Source organism: Puma concolor, chromosome B2 (assembly GCF_028749965.1).
Source record: "Puma concolor isolate L17-30 chromosome B2, mPumCon1.1.hap2, whole genome shotgun sequence".
Lineage (NCBI taxonomy): Eukaryota > Metazoa > Chordata > Mammalia > Carnivora > Felidae > Puma > Puma concolor.
The window spans coordinates 1,636,337-1,650,461 of NC_141671.1; the positions used below are offsets into that span (position 1 = coordinate 1,636,337).

A 14,125-nucleotide genomic window follows, 5' to 3' on the forward strand; every position below is an offset into this window, starting at 1 on the left:
TTATCTCAGGGCTCAAGGTTGTGCAAGAGGGTTTGCTTCCTTGGTGCCCAGGGTGGTGCAGGAGAGCCTGGTGATGGGTAGGAGGCTCCATTCTTTTTAGGAAAGAATTCATGATCTTGTATCAAGATACAAGGAAAGGTTTAAGTTCATCAATGACATGGGCTAAGGCTACTTGCTCAAAGTTAAAGACGATTTGGTTGGTTGGAGGAGCTGAGGCGGCTTCACGAGGAGCAGGAGTTAAAAAAGAGAGAAGAAAGAGGGAAAGGAGAAGCAAATGGAAGAGGAAGAAAAGGGAGAACTTCCAATCCAAATGGTGATTCTTTAGCACCGAGAGAAGGAATGGCAACACTAGATTTAGAAGAAGCCGCATTGTTCTGCTTAAGCTCTAGTGGTGGAGGCTTCGACAGTACTTAAATTATCGCAGCACGTTTGAGGTCTGAAGCCATCATTTCTCAGCCTCTAAAGGAGAATTATAAACCCAGACCAGAGAAATTGGTGATTAGTGAAATTTTGAAAGAAATATATTATGCACTCATTGTGTCCCTCCAAGAAGAACAAAAAACAGCAGCTGTGCACCCATTACCTTCCACTCATTGTGTTAGAGTGGGCAGTTAATTAGGCTCTAAGAGGAAGCCTGGAGACCAGCACGGAGGAGGCTGTGCCCAGTCGTGGGGAGGGTCAGAGGCCTGTCCTGCCGCACTCCCCAGAAGCCCCAGCACACCAGACGGGCCCCAGATGGCGGAGCCAGGACAGGAAGCCCCTGAGCAAGTATGGAGGAGAAGGCACACGATCCTGCTTCCAAGAAATCCCCACCCCCAGGTAATGAATATTCCTCCTGCTTGTTAACAACTGTCAATAACAGATAGAAACTCCATCCCCGGGGTGCTTGGGCTCTCACTAGCTCACCTATCTCCAGAGTGTACCTTTTGCTTTAATAAACTTTCCCATCTGTGTGGCTTGTTGACCATGATGCGTGTCTGTCCTTGAATTCATTCCCCTGACAAGGCTCAGAACCTTTGAGGACTCGTTCGGGTTGGGCTGGGTGGAGGCCCCAGGACCAGGGGGCTCCCCAGTTCACGCCGCAACAATTCAATCAAAGTCTTGTATCTGCTACTTATATTGAAACAATTATTGGGTTAATCACTTGACTTAAAGTGTGAATGAAGTAGTCTCTGACCTCAAGGGGTTGGGAGTACAAAAGATTAGAAGGCAATTACATCAAAACCCACAAGAATTCTTGGTAACCTACTCTCGGGTCTTACCAGCTGTAGTGTGAAGCCATTTCATAACTACAAAGTTGAGAGAAAAGAGACCACTGGAAATAGGAGACATTTTTGTTTTGTATATGGTGGTGCTGAAGTTCTTCTTTCCCAGGAGGTATTTCCTGGGCTTTATTGATTGCAGGTGGAGAAGGCAGGCATGGTATAGAAAATAAAGCCACAAGTCAACTGTAGACAGATGACACTTGAACGTGGGTGTGGACAAGATGGTCAAGAGAGACTGGATTGGAACTGGTTTGTAGCACGAGAGAAAGAAACTTCAGAGAGGAAGAGAAAGTTCCATCTTGGGAATTTCGTGGGTGTGGCTTGAAAATAATATAAAAAGAGGTTTTAGGCCAGTGAACGGGTGTCTGGGAGAGACTGAGGCAGGTAAAGTTGTAAGAGCAGAATGGTATCATACAGTCTAGAATTTATTATCCTTTCTTTATGGATCTAGGTTGAGGTTATAGATATAGTGGGTTTAACACAACGGACTTAAAAAAATAACATCGTTTTGTTAAAGTCTTATTAAATCCAGTTGATTTTTTATTTTTTTTAAAGTAAGCTCTATACCCAAACACGGGGCCTGAACTCATGACCCCAAGATCAAGAGTCACATGCTCTACCAGCTGAGCCAGCCAGATGCCCCAACGGAATGGGCTTTTGGTTTCAAAAGTGAGGGTTTCAAAGAACCACAGAAAATAAGTGAAATATACATATATTTTGCAGGATGCTACAAAAAACCTGTCACTGTCAAAGATGGTTCAATGGGAGGCTGTGTTTCTGGCATATGTGAAAGTTCTGGCTTCGGTTCCTGATGGATCTAGGCCGGCTCTGTCTTCCCCTGACTCTGGAAATAGGGAATTGTCTCCTTTCTCCCCCTGTCTTGTCACAAGATCCAGTGGGTTGTTCCTACACAGGGTGATAGGCACAACATAAAGAAATGAGTGTAAAGCCACAAGTAGCCACCAGATTAATCAGCTTTTCCAACCAGAGCTACCATTTTGCAATATTGCTGAAGAGAAAGGAACGTAGAAATGAGAGAGGAAAAAGAACTTCTGAACTCGCTGCGGGTCCTTGCTGTTACTATTTTAATTTTTTTTTTTTACATTTTTATTTATTTTTGAGAGAGAGACAGGGCACGAGTGAGGGGCGGGGGAAAGAGAGAGGGAGACACAGAATCTGAAGCAGGCTCCAGGTTCCAAGCTGTCAGCAAGGAGCCTGACGTGGGGCTGGAACTGACTGAGCCACCCAGGTGCCCCCTCGCTGTTACTATTTTAATCTATGCAAACTTCATTGCAGACTTGATCGCTGGGGTCAGACATCTCGACCCTGAGTTGGTCATCCATATTAGTGACTTAGGTGGGCATTACTGGCAGGAAGCATGACACTTCTTTTCACTGTAGAGCCTACTACATCTAAGTAACAATTTATAGAGGTTTCAGAAGGCTCTAATCTCTGAGTCGGGAACTCTGTAGATATCTCTTATCCTAAAGATGAGGATCCTAAGGATCCTAAGGCCCTCCATGAAAAGGAGGGCCCTTGGAGACTAGGTGGTAAGATGGGCTCAAAATTATCCATTGGTATCAGAAGATAAAGGTATTGATCCAATTTCAATTGTGAGCTCTTAATTTTCTAGTTGGAATTAAACATTTTATCCATTAAGCTACATTGTTAATTCATGCCCAAGTTTCTCGATGCTAACACAAAGCCTAAAGCCACATAACGGTGTCAAGAATTTTCTGTTTCTTGCTTCTAATGCAGAAACAAATTAACCTAAAAACAACAAAAACCTAGAAGAAATCCTGTTCATGCTTCTGTACTTACTAGCATAATACACAGTAAAACCTTGGATTGCGAGTAACTTGTTCTGTGAATGTTCTGCAAGGTAAGCAAACATTTCTAATATGTTTTAACTTGATAAACAAGCGATGTCCTGGAGTATGAGTCGTCTGTGACACCAAATGTCACGTGATCCCAACTGAGCCAATGGCATGCTCTCTCTCTCTCTCTGGGATTGTGGGTGATCATCTCCCATGCTCAGATGCTGGGTCTCAGGCTGCTGTGTTTGGCAGAAATCAGTGATTTTTCAGCACGTTGGAAGGTGCCCGTAACTGGCACTAGTGTATTTTTTGTTTCCAAACACCTATGGACGGTCCTTTGCTTTTCCATCCAAGAGTGAGCTTAGGAATCCTTTGCTTCATTTTAGGTCAGGCTGCCTGCAGATGTAGACCCTTTCCTCTGCTGCCTTATTGCCAGTTACATTAAATACAGTCTGTGACGAGTATTTTAATTATTTAAATTTAAGTATTATATTATTAATACTGTGCTATAGTCAACATCTGTGCAAGCATATACAATGGCCCCCGTGCAGGAAAAGGTTCCATTGAACCAAGAGATAGCAGTGATTCCGTTACTGATAGTGAAAGTTGTCCTATGCAATAATCCTCCTCTCTTGTCTCCCTCACACCAGCCACCAAGGTTTTCAAAGGTAAGTGCAGGTCAATTTGTTTTTCTTTATATTTTGTATTTTCTTTATTATTTTGTATTATATTACAGTATTGTAATTAAACACCGTAATCATTTTTATATGAATATTTTTGGGTTGTGGAACGAATCATCTGAGTTTCCATTATTTCTTATGGGGAAATTCGCTTTGATATACAAGTGCTTTGGATTACAAGCATGTTTCCAGGACAACCTATGCTCAGAAACCCAGGTTTTACTGTAAGTCTGGTCAAGCCACCTAGAGGTCTTTTAAGTGAATCCCTCACTCCCCAAATCCAACATGGCTGCAAATCCTGTGTCAGTCTACACTCTTCCTTGTTCTCAAATCTGTCTTTCCATTTTCATGCCTACATCCACTCTTTTGTTCACCCATCTAAATCTTGTAAGTCTCTAAAGAGGATTAGTGGGTTGCCTACATTGGAACAATGGTGTTCTCATTCTATTGCAACTCTGGCTTTGCCCCCTCAAAGTCTTGACTTCAGAAACCAGTTGAGAAGAGATGAGGCTGTATGCACAGAGATGCCCACACTATAAACACCATAGTGAGTTTCCTAAGAGAAAGCCAGGTTTCAATTAGCTTCTTCTAAGACTTAGAAATGTGTAGGGGAAAGGAAAGAGTAGCTTGAACAGGGCCTGAAATCCTGAAGTCTCGCACCAAAGACTAAACCTTCACCAACAGAGCCATACCACTCCCTAGGCAAAGAGATCATTGATGTCTAGTCAAGTGGATTTTTGCCTTGTACTTTTTCTTTATTCCAGGTTTTCATGTGGATTTTGCCCCCACTTATACCAGAGACGTTCAAGCCTGAATGCCGCAGTCAACACGCTCCCCACACAGGGACACATGGGGTTTCAGGAAAGCTGGCTTCCTGTGGTTCTTGCAGGAGCTACCTGTAGCAGAGGCTCCTGCAAGGAGGTCCCCCCCACCAGCCCGCACATGCTCACAGTGTTCTCCAGCAGCAGCACGAGCAGCCTGGCACTGCCCAAGCCACGACAGCTCTGGACTCTACAAATCAGGTCTTCCTGTGGGACAAATGTCGTCATCACCTTCTCTTTCCCGGAGAAAGGGGACATTGCCCATTGTTTTGTATTCAGAAGATGGGGAGAAGGATGCGGTGGGCCACCTGTAGATACATCTCCTTTTGGATGATGGCACTTTTCCAGTAAGTTAACTGAATGCAATTTCTGGGTGCTTGACCTTCCAGTCTAATGGTTCCCGAACTGGCCGATTACTAGAATCACTGGGGAGACTTCAAAGTCACGGAAACTACTGATGGTTTTCCTCAACGGTGTCCAGTGCTTCTTCCACAACCCAGGGCTCTGCGTTCTATGTGATGAAGCTGAAGACTTCTCTAGGCCTCTGGAGGTTTTCCAAGGTCTTAGATTTTGCAAAGGTTTTGTAAAACCTAGTGTCCCAGCTCACATATTTGCCTCTCTGTGCTTTCTTTATTTAGGTGAGAATCTGTCCAAACAAGGCTCTGTGATAAATTGTAGCCTTTTTTTACTTTCCTCTTCCTTCGTCTTTGTATGGGGGTCTCCTGAACTAGAGCTGAAGCATCCACTAACTGGGTCTACACCAGGGATTACTAGAGCAGTGACTGTGAAACACACTATTCTCCACCTATGACCAAGTTTTGTGACCAATTCAGTCCTCTTCTGTCTCATCTCCCCCACAGTAGCCTAGATTTTGAGATCTGTGTTTACATCACTCATCTCGCCATGCTTTGTCTCTCTCCAAGGTTCTTACTTTATTCCACTTGTATCTTTTCTCCAACCTGGATGTAATTTCCCTGAGGTGACATGCTGCTAATCTTCTATCTGCCCCTCTGCACTATCTTACCGGTTATCAAAGACCAGAAAATTAAAATTAAATTAAAAACCACCAAATCGATAAAATCACATTTAGTATGAGTTTATCGTGCATACATAATAGTTCATGAACTGGGAGCTTTCAGATGTAAAGCTGATACAAAGCTCAAGGCATGACATCACAGGATGGCTTATAACGTGAAAGTGGGGAAGCTCTTTAATTTTTTAAAATGCTTATTTATTCTTGAGAAAGAGAGACAGAGGGAGGGGCAGACACAGAATCCGAAACAGGCTCCAGGCTCCAAGCTGTCAGCACAGAGCCTGAGCAGGGCTCGAACTCACTAACGGTGAGATCATGGCCTGAGCCGAAGTCTGACGCTTAACCGACTGAGCCGCCCAGGCGCCCCGATGAAGCTGTTTAATTTTTATAGGGATTGGGTATTGCATTGATTTCCAGATGGCAGGGATTGGTTAGAAGTGATTATCTTACACCATTTTTAAGCAGGTGACTTGGTTCTTTTCAGGCATTTACAAGGGACAACCCACATTACACTTGTGTTCACAAGATAGCTGCATTCACTGTGGCTTATGTGGCTTATGTGGTCCTGTCTGCTCAGGCAATTTTCAAGTCTGGTCTCTATTTTGTATTTAATTTTAGCAGGGTCTTCCTTGCTTAGAAGTCACAACAGAAGTTGAAAGAAAAGGGAACTGGAGACAGAGGTGAATATTCCACCTGGGACTCCCCCTGGTACTTGAGCTGACCTTGGAGTCGGCTGCACTCAGGGGATCTTAGTGGCGGGATCTTTGGCCTAGAATTCAGATACCCTTCTCACTGCAGAGGGGCAAAAAAGATTCGGGCTAAGATTTTGTGAACTAGTGAAGCTAAATACAGCAAACCTTGTTCTACCAACTGTGAGATCCTAGGATAACCTGGTAGGCAGGGAAACCATCCATTGTAGAGGGTTTGCTGGAGTGTGGGGTGTACCCAGGTGCCCAGCTCGGGCTCACCTGCAGGAGAGGCTGGGTGTGTTCCTGGATTCCTTCAACACAGCTTCCCTCTTTCCCCTTCAAGGTTGTGCACGTCCAAGCAGCATCAGCACAAGGAAGACCAGAAGGAGTGAGCAGGAAGAAAGACCACGCTCACTCGGGGGTCTCTGGAAAGGAGAGGAATAAGGGTGCCATCGCCCCCACGAAGAGGCTCATGCCCCTGCCCATGGCGCAGCTCACCAATGAACCGGAGAGAAAAACAAAGACCAAGGAAGAGGACGGCCCTCGCACAATGTTTGTTAAATTTCCTTCTGGGTTCTCAGTTGCACTTGTGTGAAGCTTGAGGCGCAGAAGACGTGCTCACTGATTGTCCCCTCCTTTTCCTTAGTCCAGGTCAATCACCAAACGTGACAGGGTATGGACCCCAACTTCTGAGAGAGGGAGCAAGGGAAGGATTCCTCAAGGAACGCAGTGCTCGCTGAACTGTTCCGAACACGGAAACTATCAGTGTCCATGAAGGTGGAGGTGTGGCCGAAATACCCGGGGAGAGCCCGGGAATGAAGGTCTAAAAGTCCCAGATCTCCCATTTGGAAGGTCAGGTGTCTCCTTACGTGTCACCTGATTGCAAACATCCAGACGCGCTCGTGTCTCCGGTAAATCTTGCAGAGAATCAAGGGGGCGGGGGCGCTTCAATTACACTTAACGTCCTCGGGTCTTTAAACGCAGATCCACCCGAAGGACATCCGTCAGCACTCCACGGGGCTCAAGTCGGTAAGCAGGCCACCGAGCGAACGGCCTCTTCCTCGGTCTTTCCCGGACAGACCACTCCCGCTTGCTCTTCGGGGTCCAGGAGCCCCCCCACCCCCACCCCCAAGCACCCAGGGCACCACTTAGAGGTCTCCCCGCGTTCCCTGATTTTGTTCTTTCGAATATCTGCACCCACAGCAGGCTTTCCGCTGGGTCAGCGGGTGTCCCAGGGAAGGACTTTGCCGGCTTCGCTCGGTGCCCCAACTTTGCTCGGCTGCCCCCTGCCTGCCCTGCGCCCCGGTTCTTCCCTCCAGTGCGGGACGAAGTCGCTTCAGTTAAAGTGGAGGCAGTTCTGAGGCTGTTGTTCGTACAACCCTTTGTGGACCTGAACCTCGGGAGGGGGACCCACAGGGACAGCGGGGCGGACGCGGACGTCTCCCAGCGCGCGGCGCCAGAACACGCAGGTGCACCTGCGGCCGCCGCGGCGCGGGGCGCGGGGCGCGTCCGTCTGAACGTCGGCGCTGCGGTCCGGGTGGGAGACGCGAGCTTTCCGGCGGAGGCCACGCAGACCCTGCCCTGAGGAGCTGGCCCGGAGCAGGTACCCGGGTGGGGGTGGGCGGCTCTCGGGTCGGCAGGGGCGCTATTCCGACCAAGCCGCTAAATGCTCTCCAGTTTGGCGAGTTTGGAAGCAGCGAAGTTTAGCCCAGTAGACTCTGCAGGCCGGTTCTTAGATGGTAAAAAAAGGAAAAATAAAAGTGCTATTTTATGAAGCAGGAGACAGGGACGCAGGCCGGGGGGTGTAGCTCAGCGGTAGAGCGCGTGCTTCGCATGTACGAGGCCCCGGGTTCAATCCCCGGCACCTCCAGCCCGAGTTTTCTCCGGGATCAGGGAATCTGCAGGCTTGTTTTTCTTGTCACGCACCACCCCCGCCCCGCGCCCGCAGCAGGTGAAAAAAGGAACCCCGCCCACCACCCGACCTCCTCCACGGTCTAATTACGGACGGCGTCCGGAAAGGGCAGGACGCACACAGGACAGGGAAGATGAAACCTGAACCCGCGTTCAGGTCCTGTTCTGTGACAGCAGGGGGTCTGACCCCACACCGCGACCCCAGGCCTCTGCGTGCCCCGCGCGCGCACCCCTGCGCGACCACCGCCCGTCACCGCGTGGCTGGGGTGCGGGGGCCGGAGCCCAAATCTGCTGGGGGGCGACCCGGAAAACACCCCGCGACCCAACCGCTGCGCTGGGGGCCGCGGACTCGGGAGAAGCCCCACTTAGAAATGGGGGGCGGATTTCCTCAGGCCTCGTCGGGGGGGTGGGGTTCCCTCGGGTCTCGGCCCCGGGCGGGGGGTTCCTTGGGCCTCGCGCCGGAAACCCCCGAACTGCGCACGAGCGCAGCTGGCATAAAATCCTCGCGTGTCCGCGAGCAACCCTTCCACGCCGCTTCCACCCGCGCACGGGGTTCTCGCTCCTCATGTGCGAGTCCCTGTCGGGGTGACCTGCTTGACCCGAACCGCAGTCCCTGCCCTCCCGCCCCAGACCAAGTCCCCGCGGCCCCGGCCCATCCGAGTTTCCACCTGTCGCTGTCCTGGAAGTCTCTTGCCTTCTGCCCCACTTGGCGGTCTTCTGGAAGGTCACCGCGCACTCGTGCCGGATTCAGTAAGTTTGCATCACCTCAACCGGCTTCTTCAACCGTTTCTAGCACTTGTTTCTAGAACGCTAAGGAAAGTCATAAAAGGGAACACACGTGTTAAGGTCCCAGCAAGGATCGGAGAGAGAGATGAAGCCCAGAGGGGCAGTGTGTGTGTGTGTGTGTGTGTGTGTGTGTGTGTGTGTTGTGTCTGTGTGTGTGGTTTGTCTGTGTGTGTGTGTGTGTGTGTGTGTGTGTGTGTGTGTAAGAGTGGCTGTGGGCACACGGAGGGAAGGGTGGGAATAGATAGATGTGTAAGTTCCCCGTGTTTCCTGAAACAAACAAGGTGTGGGTAACAATTACAGAATTCCTTCATTTCTAAACATGATTCTACGTTGGGTGGATGTATCACAATGCGTTACATTTTCATTTTCTTTCGGGTACTAGTCAGTGTATCACAGGGTAGAAATTCTGCAAAACCTGAGTCTCAAAACAAGCTTTGCTGTCCCCTGAGTACAAACAAAATCTCCCCTCTCCCAGGCTACGGGGCCAGGAGGGGTGAGGCTGGGCCGCTCACAGGCAAATGGAACAGACACGGGCTCAGGGGGCCCTGTTGTTACAGCAGCTGTCACCTATGTGTCCGTCACTGTCACCGCCTAGAGCACAGGCGTCCCAGGCGCCCAGACCCTCCCAGCTCAGAAACACTCTTCGGACGCCGTGTCTGTGTCAGGGCGCGAGGGCTGCTCTCAGATTCCTTTTCAAGTGACCTGGCTGTTGTCTTCAATTTTCCTTCTGGTGATTCTTGGCAGAGACAAGAGCTGGCACTCCGTGTTTTCCCTTCCAGGAGCACCTATGTGCTTCCCGTGACTCTTCGTAACCTCCCGGGGTTAAGCAGGAAGGCTCTATAGGGCCTCAGGCTCGGCACCGGGGCAGAGCTGCGAGAGCGCCTGCAGCGCTGGGACCCCGCCAGTGTCGTCTCCGAGGGAATCCACGTGCTGGGCGCGCTTTTGGGGAAATGGCTGACAGCTGGGGCCCCCCACACGGCCAGGCCACGTGACGCAGATGGCCCTCCAGGTCTGTCAGTCCCTGCGGGCTCAACCTCCGTGGTTCCGCGGGTTTCCACGCCGTCATAGCGGGGTCCCTGACGCCCCACTGCTCCCGGCTCCCACAGGCCTGCTAGAAAATGCGCAAGAAAGGGTACAAAGGGAAAAACTCAGTTGTCTCTGGAAGTCTGGGTCCAGATGGGAAGAGAAGACCGAAAATCTTCATCCACTAACGGAAACGGGGCGGGGGGGGGGGGGGGACGACGACCACGTATCTGGCAGTCCTGGAACGCGATGGACTTGAACCGGGTAAGAAACACCACCTGCGGGCGATGGCCGCGTCCGCGGAGAGCTGGCGTACCGAACCGGGTTTCCACCTGTAAGGGGAAGGCAGAATGGTGACGCTGAAGTGACGGAGCCCTGAGCGCTGGACCGGGGGGGTTAGGAATTTCTGGAAAACAGAAGAACGGCTGCTTGAAGCTGGTTTTGGAGCCTGGGGTTCCTGCTTCAAGGGTCTTTCTGCGGCGGTCGGCTGGCGCCGGGTCCCACTGATCCGTCGAGAAAGCGTTTCCGTTCCATCGGGGAGCCGGGCGCGGGGCGCAGGGAGAGGGCGCGGGGGAGCGGGGCGTGGGGCCGGGGCGCGGGGAACCGGGAGCACGGCGCGGGGCTCGGGGATCGGGGAGCGGGGTCCAGGGCGCGGGGTTGACGTGAGAGCCCGTGCGGGCGGCGCGGCCACAGCCGGACCCGCGGGCGCCCGGGGGACGCTCTCCGCCTTAGGCCACCGAGTGTCGTAGTAGCCCCGCGGGGCCGCACAGAAAGATTCACTACTGAGAAGCTCCCCGGACTGAAAATGTAGCAGAGATCCGGGAAGCCCCGACTCCGAGACCTTGGGAACCCGGTAGCCGTGGACCTCGAAATTAGGAAGGCTTCCTGGGGGAGGAGGCGGAAGGAGAGAGGAGTGAGGCGTGGGTGATGCGAACGAGGGCGGAGGCGAGGTGAGGCTGCCAGCCGGTGACCTGGGGACACCGGGTCCGGGGGCCTCGACCCAGCCGGACCCGAAGATGCCCGGGAAGGTTCTGGGTCTCAGCAGAAGGAATCCAGCACAGACGCGACACAAGCAGGAACGTTTACTGAAGCGGATAGTACAGTCTGCAGATGTGAGAGCAGGTGTGTGTGTGTGTGTGTGTGTGTGTGTGTGTGTGTGTGAGAGAGAGAGAGAGACAGAGCGCGCGAGGACGAGCCGCCATCCCCGAGGGGTTGGGTTCCCCTCCCCCATGTTTCACCGCCGGTTGGGAACCGGGGGACAGAATGTTCAGGACTCGGGGCTGGTCTCCCACGTTTCCTCCTCTCTTGCTCAGAGCCTCCCGTGCTGGCGCCGCCACCCGGGGCCCGTCCGTGAGACGGGGCTTCTCGGGGAGCGCGGCCCGGACGCGCCTCTGACCCCCGCTCCTGCCCCGCCCCACCCCACCCCACCCCACCCCACCCCACCCCACCCCCGAGCGGCTGGGCACGGCCTCCTCCGCGCCGGCCTCCAGGCTTCCTCTTCGAGCCTAAGGAACCGCCACCCGACAAGGCGCGGAGGGTTTGCGTGCGGATGTGTACACGGGAGGAGGATGTGGGTAGGCGGGTGGGGGGCCCGGCCGGCTCCGCATCCTTTCTCTGCCCTCCAGGTACGACAAAGGACCGGTGGGGCGGACACTTCTGTCGCAAGAGAAAATCCACCCGTTTCTACCCAAACTGTGGGATTTGAGGTCGTCGGGGGCGGGGAGATCCTTTCCAAACCCACTCCCGCCTTGGTAAAGGGGACCCCATCCTCCTCAGAGGAGGCACCACTCTCCGCGTTGGTGCAGGGGCCCTCATCCGCCCCAGTCGGAGCACCACTCCCCCGCCTGGATCCAATCTGCTTGACACGGGAGGGGAGAACTGCTCAAACACTTTTTGGACGTGAGAATTCAGGGGAAAAAGGTCAACCTCTCCGCCCGAACAGGGACTTGAACCCTGGACCCTCAGATTAAAAGTCTGATGCTCTACCAGCTGAGCTACTCGGGCTCCCGTACCGGGCCTCCTCTGACCGCCTAGGAAAGGTCAGGGCAGTTGCCTGATGTTGGCCGTTTTTTTTGTTGTTGTTGTTGTTGACAACGTGTCGAAAGCAGCCGCTTGCACGCGGAACTCAGGTGCCCGTGTGGGATAAATGGGGTCCCCTTTATTAAGGCGAGGGGTGGCGCCCCGTCTGGGGCGGATGGGGTCCCCTTTATTAAGGCGAGGGGTGGCGCCCCGTCTGGGGCGGATGGGGTCCCCTTTACGAAGCTGTAGGAAAAGCACCTCTCCCGCTGGTTGGTACGTTGTGGTATTTCCTCCAGAAGTGAAGAGGAACTCCTGAATTCCTTCTGACAAGATGCTTCATATTTCATACTCTTCTACAATCTTTTTTCTTTCTGATATCTAAAGGCTGATACATTTTTTTCTGTGAATGATCTAAGATTGTCTTCTAACCAAATCATTCACTCATAAAATGGGTGTGTTAAGATTGGAAAGAGGTTTCTGACTTTCTGCCAGTACATATTCCCTCCATAACTTCCTGCAGGCAGAAACCCGTATTTAAATTTTCCACAACCCTCGGAATCCCTTAATATTCCAGAAATTACTTTGCAATCCACTGGGGAGAGAAATTCTTGGGTTCACACACACACACACACACACACACACACATTCAGAAGGTTGATAATATACTTTTTAAAACTATTCGAGTATGTATTTGCTTTAAAAACAAACTGTGTAACGGTAAAAAGATAAGATATATATTTGAAAAGAGATTCAGATATATGTACTTTCAACAAGGGAAGTTATCATAAACAAGGTGAAATTCACATCTGAAAGGGCACTTAGACATACATTTGAAAAGATAGCAGCTCACAGTATATATTTTGGGGCAGTTGAAATAAAGGAAGTTTCCAAAGGAATTTTTATAGGTTAGGGGCGCCTGGGTGGCGCAGTCGGTTAAGCGTCCGACTTCAGCCAGGTCACGATCTCGCGGTCCGTGAGTTCGAGCCCCGCGTCGGGCTCTGGGCTGATGGCTCAGAGCCTGGAGCCTGTTTCCGATTCTGTGTCTCCCTCTCTCTCTGCCCCTCCCCTGTTCATGCTCTGTCTCTCTCTGTCCCAAAAATAAATAAAAAAACGTTGAAAAAATTAAAAAAAAAAAAAGAAAAATATTGACAAATTTTATTTCAAGAGAGCATCTGAAAGACTGGTCAGAGTATAGTAGTTTTTCTTCAGTATATTTACTCTTTTCCTACTTTCCAAATTTTATACAATAAATATGTACTATTAGAATAATCATGGAGTCAAACAAAACAAAACCTGCTGTAGGACAGAGTGAAAACCCACAAGCAAAGTCAAAGAGAAATCTCAGACTGGGAAAATAGAATTGCCCTTCATATCACAAAAAGGATAGTTTCCACACATCACTAAGTGTAGGCTTGATTAGGGTGTAAGGAAAACATGCACAAAATCTCAGTGACTTCACAATAAAAGCTTATTTCTGGCACATTACATCCCCCCCCCCCCCATCCGTGGGTGGCTGATGGCTCTCCTCGCCAGCATTCTCAGTCTGGGATTGAGAATTAGGATGATAAAGCAGTGTAGAGGAGGAAAAACATCTTTTTCTCCTAGCCAGTTTAAATTCACCACCTGGGGCCCTGCAAATTAAACTGACCTAAAACACGAACAAGGGGAACGTGAGCAGACGTGGGCTAAGGCACGCAGCCTGTGTTATGTGGCACTATTTCATGATGGAGCTAAAACGTGGGCTGACCCAGCATCTTAGCAGAGAAGAACACATCTGTAGAGAAGTGACAAAATAGAGGAAAAGGGTTTGGGACTTTCCTGCAGCAAACTGCGGGAAGGTCTGTTGGGGCACATGCATTGCAGCACCAACCTTGTACTTCTCCACGGCCAGAAAACTTCCCCGGGAGGGGGAATTTGTGACAGCCCTCATTTCTCAGAAGTGTCTGCTTTTACTCAGATAAAGGAAGTTGTGGGAACGTCTTTTCAAATCTGCTGATTCTCATTTACCTCCAACTAAAAATAATCGTTTTGCCAAAATGGCATATTCTGGGGTGGCAGACTTCAGCTTCTATCTAGAATAG

General features: G+C 50.9%; 2 non-coding genes across 2 annotated transcripts; one reads left to right on the forward strand and one right to left on the reverse strand.

The window, feature by feature from the left end:
* The first annotated feature begins 8,103 nt into the window (after nt 1-8,103).
* TRNAA-CGC (transfer RNA alanine (anticodon CGC)) lies at nt 8,104-8,175 on the forward strand. The gene has a single exon. It is a non-coding gene; the product is annotated as a tRNA-Ala (tRNA).
* Nucleotides 8,176-11,956: 3,781 nt separating this feature from the next.
* On the reverse strand, nt 11,957-12,029 carry TRNAK-UUU (transfer RNA lysine (anticodon UUU)). The gene has a single exon. It is a non-coding gene; the product is annotated as a tRNA-Lys (tRNA).
* Nucleotides 12,030-14,125: the final 2,096 nt, after the last annotated feature.